The sequence below is a fragment of the Chiloscyllium plagiosum genome, unplaced genomic scaffold (genome assembly GCF_037043375.1).
Source record: "Chiloscyllium plagiosum isolate Xiang-an unplaced genomic scaffold, Cpla_swu_hap1 HiC_scaffold_8, whole genome shotgun sequence".
Taxonomy (NCBI): Eukaryota; Metazoa; Chordata; class Chondrichthyes; order Orectolobiformes; family Hemiscylliidae; genus Chiloscyllium; species Chiloscyllium plagiosum.
The window spans coordinates 34000238-34013425 of NW_028270146.1; positions in this window are offsets into that span (position 1 = coordinate 34000238).

The window sequence follows — 13188 nt, forward strand, 5'->3', positions numbered from 1 at the left end:
GCAGTGGGAACTTTATAGGTAGAGCTTAATACTTTCCCCATGGTGCGTTTGGTGGTTGGGAGCATTGAAATTGGCAGAAGGATTGAATTGGCATCCTATTGACTGCCAGCCTCCACTAAAGTTAGGGCTTTCCATATGAGGAGTTGTTGAGGTCTCCAGGTCTCAGTGGATTTTAGAAGGATGGGTTGGTGTGTGGGGGAATGAAATCTGATTAAAGCTTACAGAATACTGGACGACCTGGATAGAGTTGATGTAAAGGTGATGTTTCCACAATTAAGAGAGAGAGGGAATCTAGGGCATAGCCTCAGAGTGAAAGGACAACCCTTCAGAACTGAGTCGAGGAGGAAGTTCTTCAGCCAGAGGGTGGTTAACCTGTGGAGAGCATTGCCACAGAGGGCTATGGAGGCCAAGTCATTGAATGTATTTAACAAGAGATAGATCGATAGGTTCATGATTGGTAAGGGAATCGAGAGTTACAGGGAGAAGGCTGAAGAATGGCGTTGAGAAGTATACCAACTATGATTGAATGGTGAAGTAGACTCAATGGGCGGAGTGGCCTAATTCAACTCTTTTCTTTTTATGTTTGTATGATCTTATGGAATATTGCAAACAGTTTTGGTCCTTCCATCTAGGGAAAAATATACTGCCATTGGAGGCAATCCAGAGAAGGTTCACTTGGTTGATCCTGGCACGGATGGATTTTCTTATGGAGAGGTGTTGAGAAGATTGGGCCCTGTACTCACTGAATTTTGAGAGGTGACCTCATTGAAATGTGAAAGTTTCTTAGGAGACTTGAAAGGGTGGATGCTGCGAGGTTGTTTCCCCTTGCTAGGGTAAGAGAGGAAATTCTTAGAATAAGCTGTTGCCTGTCTAAGACAGTGAGGAGGAATGTTTCACTGACTAGTTAATCTATGGAATTCTTTGCAACTGAGGGCTGTTGACGCTGGGTATAGTTAAGGTATATTCAAGGCTGTGATAGATTTTTTTAACAGTAAGGGAATCAAGGGTTATGGGGACAAGACATGAAAATGAAGTGGAGAGTTGTCAGGTCAGCTATGATCTCAATGAATGGCAGAGCAAACACATTGGCCCATTTCTGCTGCCACATCAATGGCTCTTGTAAAATGCCCATACCAACTGACATTTGAAAAACCGAGTGATGGTGTGGTTAGGACTTGACAGTAGGTTAACTTTCCACATGCAGACCACTGAAGTGATCTCCAAAGTCTACTCAAATTCCTGACAAGTCAAGGGAAGAAGATTTGATCTGTTTGCTGCTTGCAGAAACATCATTTTTGGACTTTTGGTAAAATTGTTAACTGTTGAAATGTGCATTTAAAAATAATGCTGAGCATTTGCACACATTGGGTTTTGTTAAACTGAACTCTTACCACAAAGACATTTGTACCAATAAATGAGAAGTTGGGTTAAGTACTGCTAATCACAGGAGATCTAAAAATAGAAAGCTGAAATGATATCTGACTGTGGGAGTGTGTAAGGGATGTAGAAGGAAGAACCTGTGGCAAATGTGTGTAGCACAACTTTTCCCCAAAATGTTTTGGTCATGAAGCATATGTCAGGTATAGACAAGATTGATCGAATGATTCCTTCAAAGAGTATAAAGGCAGAAGGAGTATACTTAAGAGGGAAATCAGAAGGGCAAAAAGCGGAGATGAGATAGCTTTGGCAAAAACAGTTAGAGAATCCAAAGCACTTTTACAAATACATTAAGGTCAAAAAGGTAACTCGGGAGAGAATAGGGCCCCTCAAAGGTCAACAAGGCCGCCTTTGTGTGGAGCCACAGGAGATGGGGGAGATACTAAACAAGTTTTTTGCATCCGTGTTTACTGTGGAAAAGGACATGGAAGACATAGAATGTAGGGAAATAGATAGTGGACATCTAGCAAAATGTCCATATTACAGAGGAGGAAGTGCTGGATGTGTTGAAACACATAAAAGTGGATAAATCCACAGGACTCGATCATGTGTACCCAAGAACTCTGTGGAAGGCTTGTATTATTGATGGTCTTAGGTGAGGTGCCAGAAGACTGGAGTTTGGCTAATGTGGTGCCACCGTTTCAGAAGGGTGGTAAGGACAAGCCAGGGAATTATAGACCAATGAGCCTGATATCGGTGGTGGGCAAGTTGTTGGATGGAGTCCTGAGGGACAGGATGTACATGTATTTGGAAAGGCAAGGACTGTTTAGGGATAGTCAACATGGCTTTGTGCGTGGGAAATCATGTCTCATAAGCTTGATTGAGTTTATTGAAGAAGTAATAATGAGGATTGATGAGGGCAGAGCAGTAGATGTGATCTATATGGATTTTCAGTAAGGCGTTTGACAAGGTTCCCCAAGGGAGACTGATTAGCAAGGTTAGATCTCATGGAATACATGGAGAACTAGCCATTTGGATACAGAACTGGCTCCAAGTTGGAAGACAGAGGGTGTAGTGGAGGGTTGTTTTTCAGACTGGAGGCCTGTGACCAGTGGAATGCCACAAGGATCGGTCCTGGGTCCTCTACGTTTCGTCACTTAAAAATGATTTGGATGTGAGTGTAAGAGGTACAGTTAGTAAGTTTGCAAACAGCACCAAAATTGGAGGTGTAGTGGACAGCGAAGAAGATTACCTCAGATTACAACAGGAACTTGATCAGATGGGCCAAGGGACTGAGAAGTGGCAGATGGAGTTTACTTTAGATAAATGCGAGGTGCTGCATTTTGGGAAAGCAAATCTTAACAGGACTTACAGGGAATGTTGCTGAACAAACAGACCTTCGAGTGCCGATTCATAGCTCCTTGAAACTGGAGTTGCAGGTAGATAGGATAGTGAAGAAGGCGCTTGGTATGCTTTCTTTTATTGGTCAGAGTATTGAGTACAGGAGTTGGGAGGTCATGTTGCGGCTGTACAGGACATTGGTTAGGCTACTGTTGGAATATTGCATACAATTCTGGTCTCCTTCCTATCGGAAAGCTGTTGTGAAACTTGGAAGGGTTCAGAAAAGATTACAAGGATGTTGCCAGGGTTGGAGGATTTGAGCTATAGGGAGAGGCTGAACAGGCTGGGGTTGTTTTCCCTGCAGCGTCGGAGGCTGAGGGGTAACCTTCTAGAGATTTATAAAATCATGAGGGGCATGGATAGGATAAATAGGCAAAATCTCTTTCCTGGGGTCAGGGAGTCCAGAACTAGAGGGCATAGGTTTAGGGTGAAAGGGGAAAGATATAAAAGAGACTTAAGGGGCAACTTTTTCATGCAGAGGGTGGTACGTATATGAAATGAGCAGCTAGAGGAAGTGGTGGAGGCTGGTACATTTACAACATTTAAATGGCATTTGGATGGGTATATGAATAGGAAGGGTTTGGAGGGATATCGGCTGGGTGCTGGCAGATGAGACTAGATGGGGTTAGGATATCTGGTCGGCATGGATGAGTTGGACCAAAGGGTCTGTTTCCATGCTGTATATCTCTATGACTCTACGTATAATACTGCTTTTTGTCATTATAAACAGGTGTGACCATGTACTCTCAGAATGAATTGAAATGGAAGTGAAAATCTTCATTGGCAAGCAACCTTTGTGTTTTGTATTAAAATAGACATTGATACAACAAAGGTCGGTTTCCATGATGCAGTATGATACTGCCAGCACAGAGTCATAGAGATGTACAGCACGGAACAGATCCTTCAGTCTAACTTTGACCAGATATTCTAAATTAATCTAGTCCCATTTGCCAGCACTTATCCCTCTAAACCCTTCCTATTCAAATACCAATCCAGATGCCTTTTCAATATTGTATTTGTTTCTGCCTCCACAACTTCCTCTGGCTGTTCATTCCAAACACGCACCACCCTCTGCATTAAAACATTGTGCCTTATGTCCCTTTATATCTTTTCCTCTCCCCCTAAACCTGTGCCTCCTAGTACTGTACTCCTCAACCCAGGGAAAAGACTTTGTCTATTTACCCTGTCCATACTCTTAATGATTTTATAAACCTCTATCAGGTCACCCCTGAGCCTTCGATGCTCCAGGGAAAACAGCCCCAGTCTATTCAGCCTCTCCTTGTAGCTCAAATCCTCCAACCCTGGCAACATCCTTGTGATCACTTTTTTATAATGGGAAGAAACACTTGTCTTTTACAAGAAGGTGTAGATTACTGCCTGATTCTGAATGTAACCTCAGTGGTCTGTAACTCATTGTTTTGACTGAGTTCATCCTAATCAAATATTGGTGGATGATTGTGAAACTTGCTTTCCATTTCACTGATTGCTTGAGACAAAGTAAATACCACTCCAGCATACAACTCTGTCAGCTGGATGGGCAACATACAATTGCTGCTGGTTTGCTGAGTCTTGGAAGACTGTACCATTCTTGTTGTAGGTCCTCATCCATATCTGTTGCCCTTAGTTCCAGTGTGGCAACTATGGCGTATGGAGCTGTCTGCCATTGTGAGCGGCCTGCTTCTTGCAATATGATAGGTCCCTTTTACAAGCATTACTACCATTCTTCGGTCTTTAGGGAGCTGAATCTTCAGTTTCCATTTGATCAGAAATTCTGTTGTGATAAACCACACTGCAGTGGGGTGCAATGGTAAAATAACAAGACTGTACAAAAGTCAATGCTCCTCTAAATGGATTTAATCATCTGAACCCCATGCTCAATTTCCCCATTTGACTGTGGGTATCTCAGTGAGCTGGTTACATGTTCAAATCCAGATGTGCATGTGAAATGGCTGAAAAACATGATAGCAGACTGTGGTTCATACAACTACATCAAAGATCCCATGTGTACTGACCATTTCATGCAAGACCCTGACTCCTGTCTCTGTGGTGATGCTATGTAAATTGTTTACCTCTATTCACTGTGAAAAATTGTTAACAGCAATGACAGGAGACCACCTGTCAAATTACCATGGCCTGGAGAGTGAAGGAGGGGGGAGAAATTGGCTCATGCTATTCAGGCAGTGAACAGCACAGGTTTCACAAGCATCTATGATGTCCTCAATTGCCTTTGAGAGCCTTGACCACATTGCTGACTTGGCCAACTCTGGTTCTGCACTTCACCAACTCTTCCCCTCCATGACACTGGTTTATCTTGTGAGGATATTGTCCTGAGTGAAGCTGGACTGACCAGCCTTCCATCAAACATCAGGCAGTAGAATATAATACTAAAATGCTGTATTGTTCAAAGTAGATCTTCACAGTCAACCCACAGTGTCATATTAATGAATAGCAACATTTTCTCAGTCTTTCTTGTTGAATTTGATTGAGCCTGTTTTGGGTTGATGGTCATTATATCACTGCCTCCTAAGTATACATAACAGGTTGTAAGACTGTCAACAGACATTCTGGAGAGCCTTGCATGACTTGTAACTTCTCCTGAACACCTTTGGTCCCATAGAGAGACCTCCATGAGGCAGAGTCAGAACCTTTACGTCTGTGGAGGCTTCCTTGCCTATTCTTTCTCATTCAAAAGGGGAAGCAATGTTTTACAGTATGTCTGTATTAAAGTTTGCAGGTCAAGGATATAGACTGATGAACTCTTCAAGCCCATTTGACTGAGAGAGCCTCATTTTCTATAGGGGAGTAGCTTTCTCCATGCCTGACAATGCCTAGGAGACATGATGCACTACTTTTTGAAATCCATCTAACTGCTCCTGAAAAAGCCCAGGTCCTGTTCTTGTAGTTACAGCACTGTGGCTGTGATTGTTCCAAAGAATGGATTGTTGTGGGCCTGGACTTATTTTTAATTCAGCATGACTTCACTCTTTCGGAAAATATCTTTCTGATGCTAGTCCTCATGCCATCTTTGCAACTTCTTGAGTAATTGACTCAGTGGTTTTGTTTTTGTTTCCAAGTGAGGCAAAACCTTTTCCAATTGGTTTACCGTATCTAGAATTCTTGGCAGATTAGAATGACCTCAGAGTGGGAGATTCAGCAACAGTCTCTGTTTTTGTGGGCCTGGCATTCTTCCATTTGTACCAATGATCCGTCCCATGAAGTATACAAATTCCTTGGAAAATTTACACTTCTCTTTTAGAGGAAACCCTGAAGCCCTTTTGCATTTTAAAACTTGATCATTTACACATTATACCAATATAGCATCTCCGATACCTTTTAATATAGTGGACATATTTCTCTGGGAAAAGTCTGGTGTTGAAATATTCCAAAATAGCAGTCTGCCAAAGAACATTCACCCATATAGAGTGATATATGTAGCAGTCTTGATTGTTAATCTAATGACACCTCCCAGAAGTCTTCAGGCATTGCATTTTTTTTTAAATTTTTTCATGGGATAAGGACATCTCTGGCATTTATTGTCCAGAGGGCAGTTAAGAATCAATCACATTGCAGTGAGTCTGGTGTCATATGTAAACCAGACCAGGTACGGTCAGCTTCCTTCTCTAAAGGACATCAGTGAACCAGGTGGGTTTTCTGACAATGGGCAATAGATTTGTGGTCATCATTAGACTCTTAAATGGCCTAGTGATATTATCACTAGACTATTAATCCAGAAACCCAGCCAATGTTCTGGGGACCAAGGTTTGAGTCCAGCCACAGCAGATGGTGGGATTTGAATTCAATAAAAAAAACTTGGAATAAAGAATCTACTGATGACCATGAAACCATTACTGATTGTTGGAGAAAACCCATCTGGTTTGCTAATGTCCTTCAGGGAAGGAAATCTGTCATTCTTACCTGGTCTGGCCTCTGTGTGACTCCAGCCCCACAGCAATATGGTTGACTCTCAGTTGCCCTCTGAAATAGCCTAGTACGCCATTCAATTGTGTAATCATTACAAAGTCTCAAAGAAATTGAACCAGGCGGATTGCCTGGCATCAACCTATGCACCAAGAAAGGCTACAGCAGAAACAGGCCTGTCAACCCTGCAAAGTCCATCTCACTAACATTTGGGGGCTCATGCCAAATTAGAAGAGCTGCCTTACAGGCCAGTCAAACAACAGCCTGATATAGTCATACTCACAGAATCATACCTGACAGACAATGCCCCAGACTCCACAAGCATTATGTCCTATCTCACCAACCGGACAGGCCCAGCAGAAATGGCAACACAATGGCATGTAATTGGGAGGGAGTTGCTCTGGGAGTCCTCAACATTAACTCTGGGACCCCATGACGTCTCATGGCTTCAGGTTAGACATGAGCAGGGAAACCTCCAGCTGATTACTACATATTGTCCTCCCTCAGCTGATGAATTGATAGTCCTCCATGTTGAACAACATTGGGAGTAAGCACTGAGGATGGAAAGGGCACAAAATATACTCTGGACGGGGGATTTCAATGTCCAAAACTAAGACTACCTTGGTAGCAGCACTGTCGATCAAGCTGGTTGGGTCCTAAAGGGCATAACTGCTAGTCTCATCTTCGCATTGAGAATAACCTCCATTGTATTGTGTGTTATTATCACTCTGCTAAATGGTACAGACTTTGAACAGATCTAGCAGCTCAAGACTGGGCATCCATGATGCACTGTGGACTATCAAAAGCAACAGAATTGTACTTCAGCACATTCTGTAACCTCATGGCCCAGCATATCCCCCACTCAATCATTGCCATCAAGCCAGGGGATCAATCCTAGTTCAATGGAGAGTGCAGGAGGGCATGCCCGGAGAAGCACCAAGCATACCTAAGAAGGAGGGGAAGCTACCAAACAGGATTGGATCTAAGCTCCGCAGTTCTGCTGCTTCCATTCGAGAATGGTGGTGGACAATTAAACAACTTGCTGGAGGACAAGGGTCCACAAATATCCCTATGCTCAATAATGGAAGAGCCCAGCACCACTGTGCAAAAGATAAGGCTGAAGCTTTCGCAGCGATCTTAGCCAGAAGTGCCAGGTGGATGATCCATCTTTACCTCCTCCAGGGGTCTCCATCATTACAGTCGAGAGTGTAGTGCTGGAAAAAGTCCTGACGGTCTGAATGAAGGGCTTTTGCCTGAAACGTTGATTCTCCTGCTCCTTGGGTGCTGCCTGACCTGCTCTCAGCACCACACTCTCGATTCTAATCTCCAGCATCTGCAATCCTCATTTTCGCCTATCATTACAGATGCCAATCTTCAGCCAATTCAATTCACTCCGCATGATATCAAGAAATGATTGGAGACACTGGATACTGCAAATGCTATGAGCAACATACTGGCAATAATATTGAAGACTTGTACTCTAGAACCTGCTGCTCCCTTAGCCAAGCTGTTCCAGTACAGTTGCAACACCGACATCTAGCCAATAATGTGGAAAATTGCCCAAGTATGTCCTGTACACAAAAATCAAGACAAATCAAACCTGGCCAATTAGTGGCCCATTGTTCTACTGTCAATCATCAGTAAAGTGATGGAAGGTGTCATCAAGCAGCATCTGCTCAGCAATAACCTGCTCAGTGATGCCCAGTTTGGGTTCTGCAGGACCACTCAGTTTCTGACCTCATTACAGCCTTGGCTCAAATATGGACGAAAGAGCTGAATTCCAGACTTGAGGGTGAGAGTGACAACTCTTGTCATCAAGGCTGCATTCAACTGAATGTGGCATCAAGTAGCCCTAGCAAAACTGGAATCAATGGGTATCGGGGGCAAACTCTCCACTGCTTGGAGTCATACCTGGCACATAGGAAGATGTTCATGGTATTTGGAGCTCAATCATCTCAGCTCCAGGTCATCTCTGCAGGAATTCCACAGGGTAGTGTCCTAGGCCTAAACATCTTCAGCTGCTTCACCAACGACTTTGCTCCATCATAAGGTCAGAAGTGGGGATGTTTGCTGATTATTGCAGATTGTTCAGCACCATTCATGGCTCCTCAGATACTGAAGCAGTCCATGCCCAAATGCAACAAGATCTGGACAATATCCAGGCTTTGGGTTGATAAGTGGCAAATAACATGAGCACCACACAATGTCTCTACATGGTTCATATCCCCCTGTTCACTGCCTGTTCATATATCTATCAAGATGCCTCTTAAATGTTGCTATTGTAATCTGCCTCTACCACCTCCTATGGCAGCATATTCCAGGCACTTACCACACTCTGTGTAAAACACCTGTCTCTCACATCCTCTTTAAACTTTCCCCTTTTATCTTAACCCTTATTTTGATAGATATACTGGGTTTGTTTTTAAGATTTTTAATCCCGTCCCGTTCGGATTTCAAACCTTATTCCAAGAGCCCCAAATTGTTCCAACAGATTCTTCCTCTAGTAGCCAGTCTGATTCTTCTCCCAGTGTGACCAGTTTTTACTCTGTCTTACTAACCCTCACTGTTTTTACTGAGCCTTTTACCAGCAAGGAAGCAATTTTATTTTGAAGTACTGCTTCTGTTGCTGTGATGAGTATACCTGGCTGCCTGTCTGTTTATGTCTTTCCAGTTGCTGACGTTGGAGTCTTCTTAAAGTGGTGATGGTCTTAAAGCAGTATACACACTCATTTATTTTCCTTCTGGGTTGGGTTGATTTTTTTCACCATTGTTACCTTGAGGCATTTATGCAATGATCCACAACCATTGATCATCATATATTCTAATACCAACCACTGGTAGGGATCAATCCTCCTTTCTATTCTATTCTAAATCTAAGGGTCTATCTAATCCATAGTGGAGAGGATACACCATTGTCTTGCACATGTGGGAAGGAAGGAGAGTGCATCACTGGAGGCGGGGGGTTGGTCCTTTGCATGCATTGAGGTCAGCACCCCTCTCAGATACCACCTCCCCTTGGTGACAAAAAGCCTGGGATGGATTTTGGACCATGTGGAAGTGGTTATATGGAAAATGTTTTGTATGAGCATGCTATCTCACTGTACTCTTTGAGCTGTTGCCCATAATGAAGTTTGCTGGTACCGTCCTCTTTAATAATAGAAATCTTACTTGGTCAAGTGTGATAGAGCAAAACAACTCCAGGTCTAACTCAAAGAGTCTTTGAGAATTTATTGCATGTAAGTAACTAGTTGCAGGTTACTTTGATATGATAGATATTGTTAGTGACTTCCGGAGAACCACGTGTTAGATCTTTCAAGATCTTAAGCTGTTCTTCCCACAAGTCTACAACATCATCATCGTGGGCGGTGATTATGGTACTCCTTAATATGAATCTTTTCAACTCTTTCATGCCCATATACAGAAGGTTGAATCTGCCCTTATGCAGAGAGCTCCAGTAGATGGATTTGAATGAAGCTACTTCAGAGGTCAACTAAACCAACCATGTGATGTGGGTTGTGGTCCCATGAAGGCCAGACCAGGCCAGGATTACATGTCCCCCCCCCCGCCTAAGGACAGGAATCAGCAGTCCAACAGCAAAATGTGGGGGGCATGGTGGCTCAGTGGTTACCATTGCTATCTCACCGCACCATGGATCTCAGTTTGATTTCAGCCTTGGGTGAATGTGTGGACTTTGCATGTTCTCCCCATGTCTGCATGGGTTCCTTCTGGATGCTCCGATTTCATTCCACTATCCAAATATATGTGGGTTAGGTGGATTGGTTGTGCTAAATTTTCCATAGTGTGCAGGCTAGGTAAATTAACCATGGTAAATGTAGGGTTATGTGCATTGGGTAGGGGGGCTGAGCCTAAGTGGGATGCTCTTCTGAGAGTCGCTGCACACTTGATGGGCTGAATGGCCTCTTTCAGCACTATAGTGATTCTATAATAGATTCCATGGAAATGATCACTTGCTTACACAACTTTTTATTACTGGATTTCTAAAACTAAACTTTCAAAACCTCAAGCTGTCATAAAAATTGAGCTCATATTCCTGAGTGTTAATGTAATAGTTAATATTAATCTTGAAAATGTCAACATAGCCAGCATAATCTTGGAGCCCAAGTGATTAACTTGTCCTTCCTGTTAGACAAAAGGAGAAACAGGATTGCTGTTTTGTACTTTTAAACTCCTTTTAATGGCAAAATAATAGCATGTCACTGACACATGCTATTACTAAAGTGAAAATTGCCCAGGATGTTCAAAAGATTAAGAAATGCGGTGCAAGTTATTTTTATGTAACTAATTTAACTCTAAATTTGCATTCCTTCTCTGTTATCTCTCTTTTTTTCCAATTCATAAATCTCATTAGTTAAGGAAGTAGACTTAATCTCACTACACACTATGATCCCTGACATCCCATTGTCCTTAACAGCTCCAATTTCCAACAAGTTATTATACAAAATCTTTTTGAGTTGAAGTTTCACCAGCATATTTACCAGGATCTTTTTCATCAATATAATATTTTGAATTTCCTGATTTTGTACAGCAAATAAGATTGGAGGAGCATGGTATCAAGCCTTTTTTTTTACTTTGTTTATAGTTAGAATGAGACAGTATGTTCTAGGATTTACAGTCTCTGGCAGGCTGAGGGAAGTGGAACAGGAACTGTACAATCTCCACATTCTTAATTCCACTGCTCTAGCATATTGAGTGAAATATTGGCCAGCTATTAGTGATGAGCCAGCAGGAATGCACGCCAAGGAGAGGTGAGAGGGGTTAGAGTGTGAACTGTATGTTGGCTCCAGCCACTCATTAAAGGCTCCCTCCCTTTGTATCATTAATTGCTATGTCACTCTATAAAAGCTCCCAAATATTGAAGCCTAATTGTAGCAATGGACACCCCTGTTCTATGGTCCCATGGTCCCATTTGTGGGCATTTTCATTCAACCTTGTGCCAACTTCTCATACCTGGCTTACTCCCTTCCAATGCTCTTCACATGTGACTGGAGTAAAATGGAGTGGATAATGAAACATTGCAACCAATCGGTTTTGTAATAAACTCAATTGCTTGATAATATTTTTTTCACAAGTAAGACAGGTATCTCATTTTGGCATTTGTTCGCCTTCCGTATTACTGATGTGTTGATGTTGAATTGCTGATCCGATGATACCTTATGTAAGGTGCACCTGATTTGTGACTGTAAAATACAGGCCAAGAAGTTGGTTAAATAATTACGTAAAATATTCCACAGACTTAAAACAAAAAATGGAACCCTTAACAGGCTTTGCATTTAAATTGTCCAAATAGAAATGGCGATTTACTGGTGAATGTTAACAGATGGAAGAAAAAAAAAATCACAATTGATTTGGTGATGGAAAAAGATGTTCCATTGCGTGTATGAGCACTTCTGGATAGAAAGAAAAAGGAAAGAAAATTGAGGTATTTTGTAATGCATTGGTAATGTCCCTACTTTGGGCCCAGGTTTAAATCCTGTCTGCTCTCGAAGCATGTAATAACATCTTTGAACAGATTGTTAAATCTATCTAAAGGGAAAAATGAGAGGGCTCTCGAGTTAAATTAAATTTCCTACAGTATGGAAGCAGGCCCTTCGGCCCAACAAATCCATACCCACCCTCCAAAGAGTAACCCGCCCAGACCCATTTCCCTCTGACGAATGCACCCAATTCTATGGGCAATTTCTGGATTAGTGGTGCTGGAAGAGCACAGCAGTTCAGGCAGCATCCAAGGCGCAGCGAAATCGATGTTTCGGGCAAAAGCCCTTCATCAGGAATAAAGGCAGTGAGTCTGTAGCGTGGAGAGACTGTCCATCTACAGGCTATGAGAGAAATCAATAGAATAGATGGAGCCAATGTAGCATAAACCTTAACCCTTTCAGAACCATTGCCTTCGACAATCCTCCCCCCCCCCCTCCCCCATCTCCATACATCCCTGGGGTGAATGAATCACCATTGTTTGCCGGTCGGCAGGGAAACTATAAAACTTGATGCATTTCTTTTGGGTGTAATGACAGTGAAATTTCTAATTTTCAAATTTTCAACTGTTGAAATCAAACTTCAGCAAATTTGCACTTTGAATTATACAAGTAAAGTGTTTTAAGGCATTTAAAGATCAGATATTTCAAAATATTTTTCCATTTCACTTTCTCATGGAGGATTTTGCATTTGGTGATGTGCAAATGAGACAAAATGAAAACGAGTGGAATGTAAAATTTTTCAATTTTCAAACCAGAACCCTTGATTGTATCCAAAATACAAACTCTACTCCAGTGTTTTCAGACTGGAATCCAGGTGCACCAATTTACATTAGCTGGAAAGGACCTCTAACAAACAACACAGTCATGAGAAAATAAGGGGAAGTAGATTGATATTTATTTGGACTGGGAAATGAAACTCTGAGCGGTAGAAGATTACCCAATAAATAATCTCCAACCATTTATAACCCAATGGTTGTGACTCATGAATTTGAAAGGA